The sequence below is a fragment of the Sitophilus oryzae genome, unplaced genomic scaffold (assembly GCF_002938485.1).
Source record: "Sitophilus oryzae breed Bouriz unplaced genomic scaffold, Soryzae_2.0 scaffold_907_pilon_pilon, whole genome shotgun sequence".
In the NCBI taxonomy this organism is placed as follows: Eukaryota; Metazoa; Arthropoda; class Insecta; order Coleoptera; family Curculionidae; genus Sitophilus; species Sitophilus oryzae.
This window is the reverse complement of record NW_022147536.1, coordinates 1,988,964-2,000,904: the sequence shown is the minus strand read 5'-3', so window position 1 is coordinate 2,000,904 and position 11,941 is coordinate 1,988,964. Positions and strand designations below refer to the sequence as shown.

Sequence of the window (11,941 nt, the reverse complement as noted above, 5' to 3'; positions counted from 1 at the left end):
TTTTAATAAATTATTTCCATTATTATTAAACTTATATTTCATTACTAACGTTCCAGCATTAATAAATATCACTATCAATCGCCCTGTATATTATTAATTTTAAAGGTAATTAAAGGTATTTTCTTAGTTAACGTTATAAGTTAGTGTATATTAAAAATGTATATGTTTTGTAATAATATACTTAAAACTTTTTAATAGCCAAAGGAATAATTAATATAAGTGTATCTGACAAGAAAAGAAGAATAGAAAGAAACGCATACTGCATTATACACAATAAAAAGAATGGGATGCCAATTCAAGTCTTTTTGAATCTGGCAACTGTGCATATTCAGCCGAGCTATAAGGCCGTCGACGAGCCGTCGATCCAAAACCGAAAGTTCAAAATTTCTAATTATATTCTGATTATGATATTGTCGCGCCATCTAGTATTCTATTTGTGCAATTTTAGCTCTTTCATTTCGAGTATTTTTCTGTTGTGTAGCTAGATATTCTGTGCTATAAGGTTCCGTTTTTCTTCTTTTGAAGTACGGAACCCTAAAAAAGACAGACGGCAGTGTGTGACCACCTTTACACGCAACTTCCTCCGGCTATCGCGCGTTCACCGCTGCCGGCACCGCCTGCCGGAGGCGGCGTCGGTCGCCGCCGCGTCCTTGACGCCGTCGCGACGCTCTCCGCGGTCCTCTGCCAGGATCCGCCAGCTTCCGATCACCGCTCTGGCCCGTTATCAGTATCAGTCGCGAACCGCAAACGGTCGGGTGTGCAATCTCTCTCTGCGTGTCCTCTCCCATTCATCTTTTCGGTGGTTCATTTTGGCGGGACGACGACTCTTTGTGTGTTTCGCGCGTGCGTACAGTGTGATCACTTGTTGAACGACCACAGTAAGTGTCCCTAATTAACATTGTTGCCATTGTTTTAGTTGAATTGAAATTTCTACCGTTTTTAAAGATAATAATAATTATAAGGTCATACAAAAAGATTACGCATTAATTCAGGAAAATTGCAGAAGAAAAAAAATATTTTGCTGATTTTTTCTTTATACAGAAAGGTCCACAGACTTCGAGACATAGGAAAAATCAAGTCCATTTACCGTGTGTAGCAATTTTCACACCTTAAAAAATTAGTTTTTTATAGCTATATCAACTTCAGCGACTATGAAAAAAGCTGTGTGATTTTCATAGAAAATAAGTGCACCTGTAATTCATTTGAGAATGTTATAAATCGCTAAAAGAGGTTTCAAATCTCTTGGATTTCTATTAATATTAAATAAATTTTATTAAAAATTGAACTAAAATTGTTAGTATCATTAAAAACAATTCAAATTCAGAAATTGTATCAGTCAAATTCCCTCATTTAAGGTGAATATTGAAGTAAATATAAATACAGCTCATTCTAAGCTCTACTTATCTTTAAGAAAAATTTAAATCATTGGTGCAATTGGGCCTTAATGCCATTTCGAATGAATAATAGTAATAATAATGTACATTATAATATTAAATTTTATATCATAGTGTGGTATTAAAACTACTAAAACACTTTTAAATTGGTATTATATTAACAACTTTTGTTTTTTTAATCTAAAAAAGTAACAAATTTCTCAATCAAAATATTTGTGGTCCTGAAAAGGACCTTTGTTTTCCCATGTTCGTCAAGGTAGGTAAGGGGTAAACGGTAAACAAACAGGATAATGAAATTTACAAAAATTGTTCAAAAATGCCTCCCTCTTGCATTAAACAATAACCCAAACGATCATAAAATCCCCTCTCGCTCTCTCTCCTCACATTGGATAACATATCAGAGGTGACAGTGTCAAAGGCATTAAATATTTTCTGCCTTAACTGCTCCAAGTTTTGAATTTCTTCATGGCCGTAACTTTTAGATTTATGTACCCCCATAAAAAGAAATCATTCACCGAGAAGTCAGGTGAAATTAAACGTCAGTCTAAACAAAACTGTCATTTTTGAAAACTTGTCAAAATTTGGACACACGCTAAATGGACTTGATTTTCCTATGTCTCGAAGTCTGTGGACTTTTCTGTATATTACAAACATGAAGCCGGTGGCAAAAAATGTTTTGAGAGACTAAATCTTCCAAAATTAGGAATCTTCCCACAAAAAGCTTCTACGTTTATACTGCCCTTTGTGGTCATAGGTAAAGCTGCTTTGAGATTCTGCTATTGGTGCTTTCTAGCCATTTTTCTGCCCAGTTGTACAAACATAGCTTAAACTCAAGTGAAAATAACTAGTTGATACTAACTCTCAAGTTATCTCTGATAATTTTCTAATATCATGGTCCCATCTCAGGTTCGGTCTTCTTCTAGGTCTCTCAATTCCTCGTCCGTCCTTCTTGCCATGTTTTCTGCCTATTCCCACTTGAGGGATTTGGCTCTATGGATGGCATCTATTACCTGGGTATTTTGTTGTATCCACTCTATTCTTTTACGATCTCCCTTGGTTATTCCCAGCGTATTTCGTTCCATTGAGCGTTGAGCGATCTGCACTTTCCTTATGATGTCCGTTTTAAGTATCCAGGTTTCGCATGCATAGCTCATCGCTGGTAGAATACATTGTACAGTGGTTCCCCTTAAGTAGCTGCGCGGTCATAACTGTTAGATATCTAGATATAGCTTGACTGTACTTTTTTTAATATAAATTGATAACAAATGCTAAATAAATGTATATAAAAAACTTAATATAATATGTATTAAAAAAATTGGGCCCAGTTCGTGTGATTTGCATTTTAAGTTCTAACTATTCGGAAAGGTATACAGATTATGTTTGCACATACGTAGATGTTTTTTCATATTGAAGAGGTCAAATTTATTTTAAATGTTGAAAAAATAAAACAAACAGTCGTTTGATTTTATAAATACAATTTTATTGTCAATTGATATACAGTGTGTCCACGAAATAAGTTGACACGAAGAGGAAAAAATAAGTTACTGTTATTTTAAGACAAAAAGTCAAATAACCACCCGATATAACCACCCGGTATAAGATCCGGCGGCAATTCGCGGCAACCAGTGGTTATTAATTTATATGCAATATACTTTAAGCAACAAGTATTATCATGCTGTTTAAGAGGATTTGAAAGGGAAAGTAGTTAAAAGTCTTAAAGAGTGACAAGCAAAAATGTAAAAATAGGTACTATTTTTGTTGCCTTCAAATAAATTGCCATAAACTAATATTACTTAGGTTTAATTAAGTGCAAAAAAGAAAAAACATTTCTTTTTACCTTCTTTTCGAACGTCCATTACAGAAAAGGCAACAGCTTTTATCAATTTTAATAAAATAAGTAATTAATTGGCGTTATCTGAAAACTGTTTATGTCAGCTTGATACCGGTAGCAAAAATGTGACATTTCTAATAAAAAAAGCGCTACACTAGGCTTACTTGATTTTGTTATTTATTACGTATCGTTTACAGGGGAATATAAGAAAAGTATTAGCAACAGTTTCATGCAAATATTTTGAAATTAATATTTCTAAGTAATGACCTATCTGGGAACCACTGTGCATTGGTCGAATGTTTTCTTCTTTAGATAAACTGGCATTCTAGATTTGAATATGATTGACTTTTGACTGTCTTCCATAAGTACTCTACGCTAACTTAATTCTTCTGTTGATTTCTGGTAGTAGAGATCCAGAGCTGGTGTATTTTGTTGTCCCAAATATATGTATTCTTCTACTATTTCCAGTGTCGTGTTATTTACTAGAATGTTTAGATGTAGTTCGTTGTACATTCTTTTAGTTTTTGCTAAGTTCGTTTTAAGATCCACTTTATTGCTGGCTGTATTTATTTCGTTAATTTGTGCTTGTAGTTATTCAGGGCTATTGGGAATTAGGACTTTGTCATCAGCGAATCTTAGATGGTTGAGATATTCTCCATCTATTTTTAATCCTTTATTGGTCCAGTCTAGTTGACGGAAGATTTCTTCTAGTGTTGCTGTAAACAGCTTTATACAGAATTACTTACTTTCTTGTAGTATAACATTATCAATTGTGAAATACCTATAATTTTTGATCTAAGATCAACGATACGAACTCATTGAACACTCAATGACTTCGTATTATCCTTGTTTATAAAGGGTATTATATATTAAACTAGCGTGTACCAGCGACTTCGTTCGCGTCGAATTAATCATTTGTAATGGTGATGATAAAGCAAAGCAAGAATTTCCATTAACATACAAACTGGATAAAATTTTCTCACATTTATGTCAGCATGAGAAAAAACAACATGGCGATATTATTATATAATTTGGTAATATTTAAGGGGTAGTTTCATCTCGTTGGAATTTGACTTTCGAAAAATCCGTTTGCCAAAAATAAGCTTTTTACGTCAAGCAGTTTAAGCAGAATCGTTAAGAAATTACCCAACTTTTTGGAACACCCTGTATGATTTTTTAAAATATTTCAAAATATGTAAAAAAACCAAATAAATTATGCTTGTCCAAGCGTTTTCCCGAAAGAGTAACCGTTTTTCAAATAACAAATATTGTAATATTTGAGGGGCGTTTTCACGCTCTTGGAATTTGAGATTCGAGAAACCCCTCCTTATCGAACCTCTACACCCCACAGTCAATCCGTTTGCCAAAAATCAGCTTTAAACGTCAAGCAGTTTAAGCAGAATCGTGATTACTCAATGGTCATATTTTATGAAACACCCTGTATAAATTTATACAAAATCTTAAAATATGTAAAACAACACAATAAAATATACGCGTTTAAGAGTTTTTCCGAAAACAACTCGGTTTTTAAATAAAAAATATTTTAATATTTGAGGGATAGTTTCACCCCCTTAGAATTCGAGTTTCGAAAAATTCCTTCTTATCGAACCTCTACACCCTAAAGTCAATCTATTTTCCAAAAATCAGCTTTTTACGTCAAGCGCTTTAAGTAGGATCGTGATTAATCAATGACCAGATTTTTCGAAACACCTTGTACACATTTTTAAAAAATCTTAAAATATGAAAAAAAAACAAAATAAAATATACGTGTTTAAGCGTTTTTTTCGGAAATTTGACCGTTTTTTTAATAAAAAATATTGTAATATTTGAGGGGTGGTTACCCCCTTGGAAATGGAACTTCGAAAAATCCCTTCTTATCGAACCTCTACACCCTAGAATCAACCTGTATGCCAAAATTGAGCTTCCTACGTTGAGTGGTTTGAGCAGGATCGTGATTAATCAGTATGTCAGTCACTTAAGGATTTTATATATGAATTTATGTATCGATATGAACTCACACTGAACCAAGTATGAACAACCGGGCGGTATCATTTATGTTGCTATACTAACTCATCTTCAAATGCATATATTAACAGTAAAAAAAATTAACAAAATAAATGATAATTTCAGAAGTTGCAATCGGGATTCTCTATGGAATGAAATTATTTATCAAAAAGTGATGAAGTGTGTGAGCAAGTAGTATAGAAGAAAAACTTTTTTATAATTGACATTTTGAGAAAAATACATTCTTCATAAAAAATTTTGCTTGTTCTAAAATGGTTTATCCCGTTTATACTTTTCCAAATTTCCATATCGTTTTAGTGAAAATTAAGAAAAGGTTGAAATTTCTCCTAAAGTCCTAAAATCCAAGTCCTAAATATCAAAAGGCGTTTCTGTGGTAATATAAATTCACTTTCATACTTTGTTAGATTGTTATTCATATAGGTGATGATAATTATCGGAAAATATGATACTTTAACAACAGCAAAGACCTAAATCCAAGTCCTAACAAGTTGATTAACATAACCATTTATTCACACATCTATCAAAGAATGAAATCGAAATCATATAACTATAGAAACTCCTTTTGATTTTTAGGACTTTGAAAAAATTCAACCATATTTTCATGTTTTTCTAAATTTTCTTTAAAACGATATGGAAACTTGCGAAAGTATTAACGAGATTAACCATTTTAGATCAAGCAAGGATTTTTATGAAGAATGCATTTTCTCAAAATGTTAATAATAAAAAAAATTATCCTGTAAAGAAGAAATCATTGATTAACCCCGTTAACATGGCTCTAAAACTGAAACGGCATTAAACAGAATATAACGAAATAAATCCAACTGACCGTGGCAACGCCGATTCCACTCTTGTTGCATGTATATTGGCGTAGCAGCGGTGTGTGTGTGGATTCGGCCTAAATGGGACCCGTTTCCTGGACCGAGGACGAGGATGTTTGAGTTGCAATTTTCGGTGGAAATAACGAGGGCCCGTTTCCGGTTGAGGTCCCGCTGATGCTTTTCCTCACGCCACGGGGTACGGGAAAATTATACGGTTTTCTCTGTTTGGCGCCTTTGGAGTGTTGCAGACACTTGTTTGATTGTGGGAGTGAAGAGAGAAACAAAAAAAATTGAGAAAAATTAGACGCGAATTAAATAATGTTTAGACCATAGACTTAAAATAAAATATAGACTACACTATTTACATCACAACGCGGTCAAACATGGGTCAAACAATCTTTTTTGTACACATGTTTACTTCTGGGTACAGTCGACCGAGCCTTCCTCATCCAGCCTATGTTGTCACGTCTTTAATATTATCAATATTTTTTTTCTTGTTATACACATATATTGAGATATTAATACTACAGTTTAATAAAGTAGGTTTTAATATTCCATAGATGTATTAAATAGTCCTTATACTACTAAATTGTAAGTCGGATACTGTTTAAAAAAGGATAAGTTCTTTACAATATGACAACACCGATTAGAGGCGAGGGAGCCTATTCATTCATTTATTACCTTGTAGTACGCGTCGCACGTGTGCGGTAAAGCTTTGTTGCCGCTGTGTCCCCGGCTGTATTAACGCATTTTCTTTGCTTGTAGTCCTTAAGTGTTTATTTTATTGACTTTTTCTGTTGAAGAACTATAAAATATGGTTTGTCAGTGCCAAATTTGCAAGAAATTTGACTTAAATAATCCATTTAAGTCTTGAAACGACTTTCGACCGGTAGGCAACTCTCAATTTACCAATTGGGAGTCAGTGGCGTTGTTGTAGAAAGGCGCTTATTTAGATAATATTTTAGTAAAATGTAAAATCTGAATTTTTTCTCTTACATTACATTATTTACTTACTTACATTGTAACAAAATCATAATTATAACCCTGTTAATAATTAATAATGTTTTTTTTAAATATATTCCGGTTTATTCTAAAATTATCTTCAGAATCTAAAATAACATACAAGAATTTTAAAATGATATTACATTATGAAACAATATTTTTTAATATACCGGGTCGTCTCAAAAGTGGCTCACCCTTATAAATTTTTTATTTTTTCAGATAAACAGATTTGTACGTTAGTAGGTATATGACATAAATTAGGATTTATTGACGTATTCAATTGTTTTTGGTCTCTTCCTGTTTCACCGAAATGATTACATCTTTTGATTTTTAAAGGCACCCTCGGTATATTGCTACTTTATTCGATAAAAAATGACACTCTGAATAGAATGACATATCATATGTCAACTTTTGACATTGTCGCTTAAAAACAAATCGTATTTTAAATTTCATTATGGTGTTTTTAAAAACACTAAGTTTTAATCAAGGAGCCTTGGAAAAATAGTTTTGATCGTCTAATGGGTTTCCTGTCTTGTCTAGGCCGGTTAAAAGATGTACAAATCGTATTTTTAATCATACATATGTCAATTTTTTCAAATGGAACAAGGGTGACTCATTAGTTTTGATTAATATTAGGGGTTGTAAATGTTTGACTAAAATTAATAATTTATTATTAATTTCAAAAATTACGTAATTTCGATTATAAAATTTCTTCTATAACGTGTATTTTATTATTTTTATCCTTTTTGGAGTCTAAGACGTTCTTTCTAAACTTTTATTTAAAAAACCTGTCCTAAATCTTAATAAAATATAAAAAAGTTTAAATACGATATATTTTTAATTTAATTATAGCTTCATTAAAATAAAAAAATTACCCGGCTATGATACGGAGAGTTCAGGTGTACTTCGTAGAAACGAAAGACAGTGTTGTGTTTCTCGGCAGAGTCGTCAGGGAACGACCGTTACGACAGAGACAACCTATCTATCGCTCGTGTCGCACTCGTTATAACCTAAAACAATAACACAACAATAACAAGACATTGTCTGACCGCATGTTCCAGCTATTTATGAATGAGATGCTCAGTCTATATTTTATTTTAAGTCTATGGTTTAGACTGTTTTGTTTCTTCTTCTTTTTCGTCGTCGTCTCTTCATGTCTGAAGATCGTGACATTATGGCTATGTGCAGCTGGTGATTTTAACTACCTGTAATATTTGCTATTTGGCCAAGCCATCTTGATGGTGATCGTCCTCTGGGTCTTCGGCCTTCTATGTACTTGTTGTCTTCACCTCTGCGAGTGATATGACCGAAGTATTGCAGGATGCTTCTACGACAGATGGTGGATAATTGATCTGTGATGCCGAGTTCATCGAGAATTGACTGGTTCGTTCTTCGAGCTGTCCATGGGATACGGAGCATTCTCCAGCACCACATCTCAAATGCATCTATACAGTGTCTATCAGAGTTCTTGACGGTCCATGACTCAGACCCGTATAGGAATATGGAGAACACCAAAGATCAAACAAGGGTATTTTTACTATATGCCTTTTTAAATCTGCTTCACAGCCTCCATTATTTATTATTAAAGACCCTAAGTATATAAATTGATATCTACTCTTTCTATATTAGGGAGGAGGTTGTGTAATCGAACTGCACCACTTCTATCAATCAGCATGAGTTTGGTTTTATCAGTGTTTATTTCTAGACCAAGATTATTGCTTTCGATGGTAACTTTTCCAGCAACCGGGCCATTTCTTCTTCACTTTTCGCTATCAGGGATCAGGGTGGTATCGTCTGCGTACCTGATGTTTTATTTAAAGGGATGTTTTTATACATTTTTATTAAGGAAGTCTAACCAGAAAGTAAGCATGTGGTTTAATATAAATAAAAGGACAACTGAATATGATGAATACTTTACTTGCTTAATAAATTGCCTTGTAAATTTAAATGGGAAATGTCATCGACCGTCATTTCCAAGCCAACTGGACGCCGTTTTTTTCGGTCATAGGGTAGTTATCTTTAACAAAGTTATAAGTTTATGTAAATTTAGATAAGTAACTTATTTTCCTACTGTATTTTTAGAAAATTATTGTTAAATATTTATTCCACTGTAATCCTCATAATTTATATGTGATATAATCTTGTATATAATCTTCTGATTTATTTCTTATCTTTTGCTTTCTATATTTATTTATCGCTGAGCCGGGATAAAACAAATATTTAATTCGCAAATATTTATATACTTAAATTCGGTGATTCTAAATTCTTAATTAAAACACATACTTTAATTGGTTTACATTTTAGACTCCAGACGGTACATAGGTGACTACTTGAAGAATTAAAAAAAAAATTTGTGAAAGCGTTTCGAAATTGACATTTTTTGATATTTATTTGAGATTCGAAATGACATTCGCTTTAGGAACTATTTACCTAAAGCGATTGATTTATAATTTAGGCACTAGTGCCTAAAAGTAAAAAATGAAACGTTAGAAACAATGAAAATATTTATTTATTACAAATCTTAAAGGTACAATTATTTAAATTATTAAAGTAAATACCAGAGGCAACCAACTTTTCGTCTCTAAGAGAAATGCAAGTTGTAGGAGTCGGAATAAGTAAATTTCTTGTACTGGCAATGCTGGTAGCTTCTGCTTCTACGTGAACTTCTTTAATTTCTTATTTGGCGTATCTTTCTGTCCCATGATTCTTTTTGATTATTATTATTGCACTTTAGACACAATTTTACAGATGATGTCCATAAAATTATCTTTTTTTATTATTCGATTAAAATGAAATTTATATTAGGTAGTGGACAGAAGCTTTGGAACAGGGTCTGCTATTTTCGAAACAGGTTTGTTTTGGAACTGGCTTGGAACAGGTTTATGTGCTATCCTATACCAGTTCCAGTTCCAACTGTTCCAGCTGTTTCAAAACACTGCAACTTAAATTAAATACTTAAAGAAATAAATTCTTGGAATTGTTTAAATTATGTTATCTACTATATTTGTGGTACTAGATTCTTAATAGTGTATTTTTCAAAATTAGATAATTATATATTATATTGCATTTGGCAACATCGCCAGTACGTTTTTTTTGATGGTAAGAAATTCTCTTCGCCTATTCTGTTTACATTAAAAAAAACTGTGCGTAAAAAATGTATACATACCGACAGGAACCGCTTGTTATGATAAAGGCGACGACCTTTTTTATAGGCATGATAATTTTCGAAATAGGTATAAGGAATTCACTTTATTTTTTTTTGTTTTGGCTAATTCGTGCTACCGAATTATTATCTAGAGTTACTTGGTGCAGTACACAACAATCATTCATAATTAAGCGGGAATTGTTTTAACCGATCGCCGAAGAAGACTTAGTGCAAACAAATTAAAACAATTGTTATTTATAAACGTTAACAATTCCTTCCAAGATTCTTCGTGTTAATTTGTAATTAGATGTTATAATACTATTTTGCTTGTCGGTACTCTTTGAGCAAACCAAAATATTTTAGTCTATCTGTGTTATTATTTGTTTAGTTGTTTAATTTAGGGTATAAATATTTATAGGTCTGTTGAATTTTTATTATTACAAGAATAGATTTTGATTTGTGTAGGTACTATCTAGGAATGTAATTTGTTTTTATTTTATATATGTATTTTATTTTTTTACATATATAAAATAGTAAATATTAGATATTCTTTTCTTTTAGTATTTTTAAATATTGATTTCCTATTTAAAATTTATAATAAAAATTTAGTTGAATTTTAATTAAATATATCAAATATCGGCAACGCTGCGAAAACCGTCACCCTTGCTTTTTTTACGTCTATGCACTATATTAGTGTACTCGCACTCAATCTCGATAATATAACGCCAAGCGACCGCGTCGCTAAAGCGATATACTACCTCGTTTCTCAACTGAAACTAGTTCTTTTTACTTAACTGTTCCAAATCCCAAACTGTTCCAAGTCCCAAACAGTTCCAAGTCCCTAACTGTTCCAAGCGCTAAAATGTTCCAAGCCCTAAACTGTTTCAAGTCCCAACCTGAACAGTGGGACTTGGAACAGTTAGAGACTTGGAACAGTTTGCGACCTGGAACAGTTTAGGGCTTGGAACAGTTAGGAACTTGGAACTGTTTGAAACAGTTAAGTAAAAAGAACTGGGAACAGTTTAGGGCTTGGAACAGTTAGGAACTTGGAACTGTTTGAAACAGTTAAGTAAAAAGAACTGGTTTGAGTTGATAATCGAGGTCGTATATCGGTTTCGCTAGTCTATCCAAAGTCTAGCGGACGCGACCGTTCAGGTGTTATCTGTTATCGGGATACAGGGGCGTAATAAACAAGTGTGGCTGTTGCCGTTATTTAAAATATTTAATTAAAATTCAACTAAATTCTTATTATAAATTTTAAATTTATAATAATTTTTGTTTAAATATTTTATTTTTTTTTTAACAGAATAGGTAAGGAACATTTTTTATTATATAAAAATGCTGGCGATGTTGCCAAATGTAATATAATTATCGCATTATAGTTTTTTTTGAAAATACAGTGTAAGAACAGTCGGTTATTGTTTTGTATTATATATATAGTAGATATTAAAAAAAAATTAAACTCTTCCAAGAATTTACTTTTTAAATATATAAGAAAATTATAAATCTATATTTATTCATTAGTGCTTATACAGGGTGGGCCTTAAATAAGTGCACATATTTTTAGGGGTTGTATATTTCGATTCTTATGAGTTTTTTTCGAGAAAACATGTTTTTGAAATGTTAATATTTTTCGAAAATTTGATAGATTTGTTTTAATTTTTAGTTAAAAAACATTATATCTTGGTAATATAGCAACATAGATAGTAGATTAAATTTAGAGAAA

At 32.2% G+C, this 11,941-nt stretch overlaps 1 protein-coding gene across 1 annotated transcript in view; it reads left to right on the top strand.

The window, feature by feature from the left end:
- Window positions 1–715: 715 nt before the first annotated feature.
- LOC115890693 (excitatory amino acid transporter 2-like) overlaps window positions 716–11,941 on the top strand; it is a 153,370-nt gene continuing 142,144 nt past the window's right edge. The window contains exon 1 of the mRNA XM_030910996.1: window positions 716–878. The gene's annotated coding sequence lies outside the window, so the exon portion shown is untranslated. The remainder of the gene's footprint in view (window positions 879–11,941) is intronic.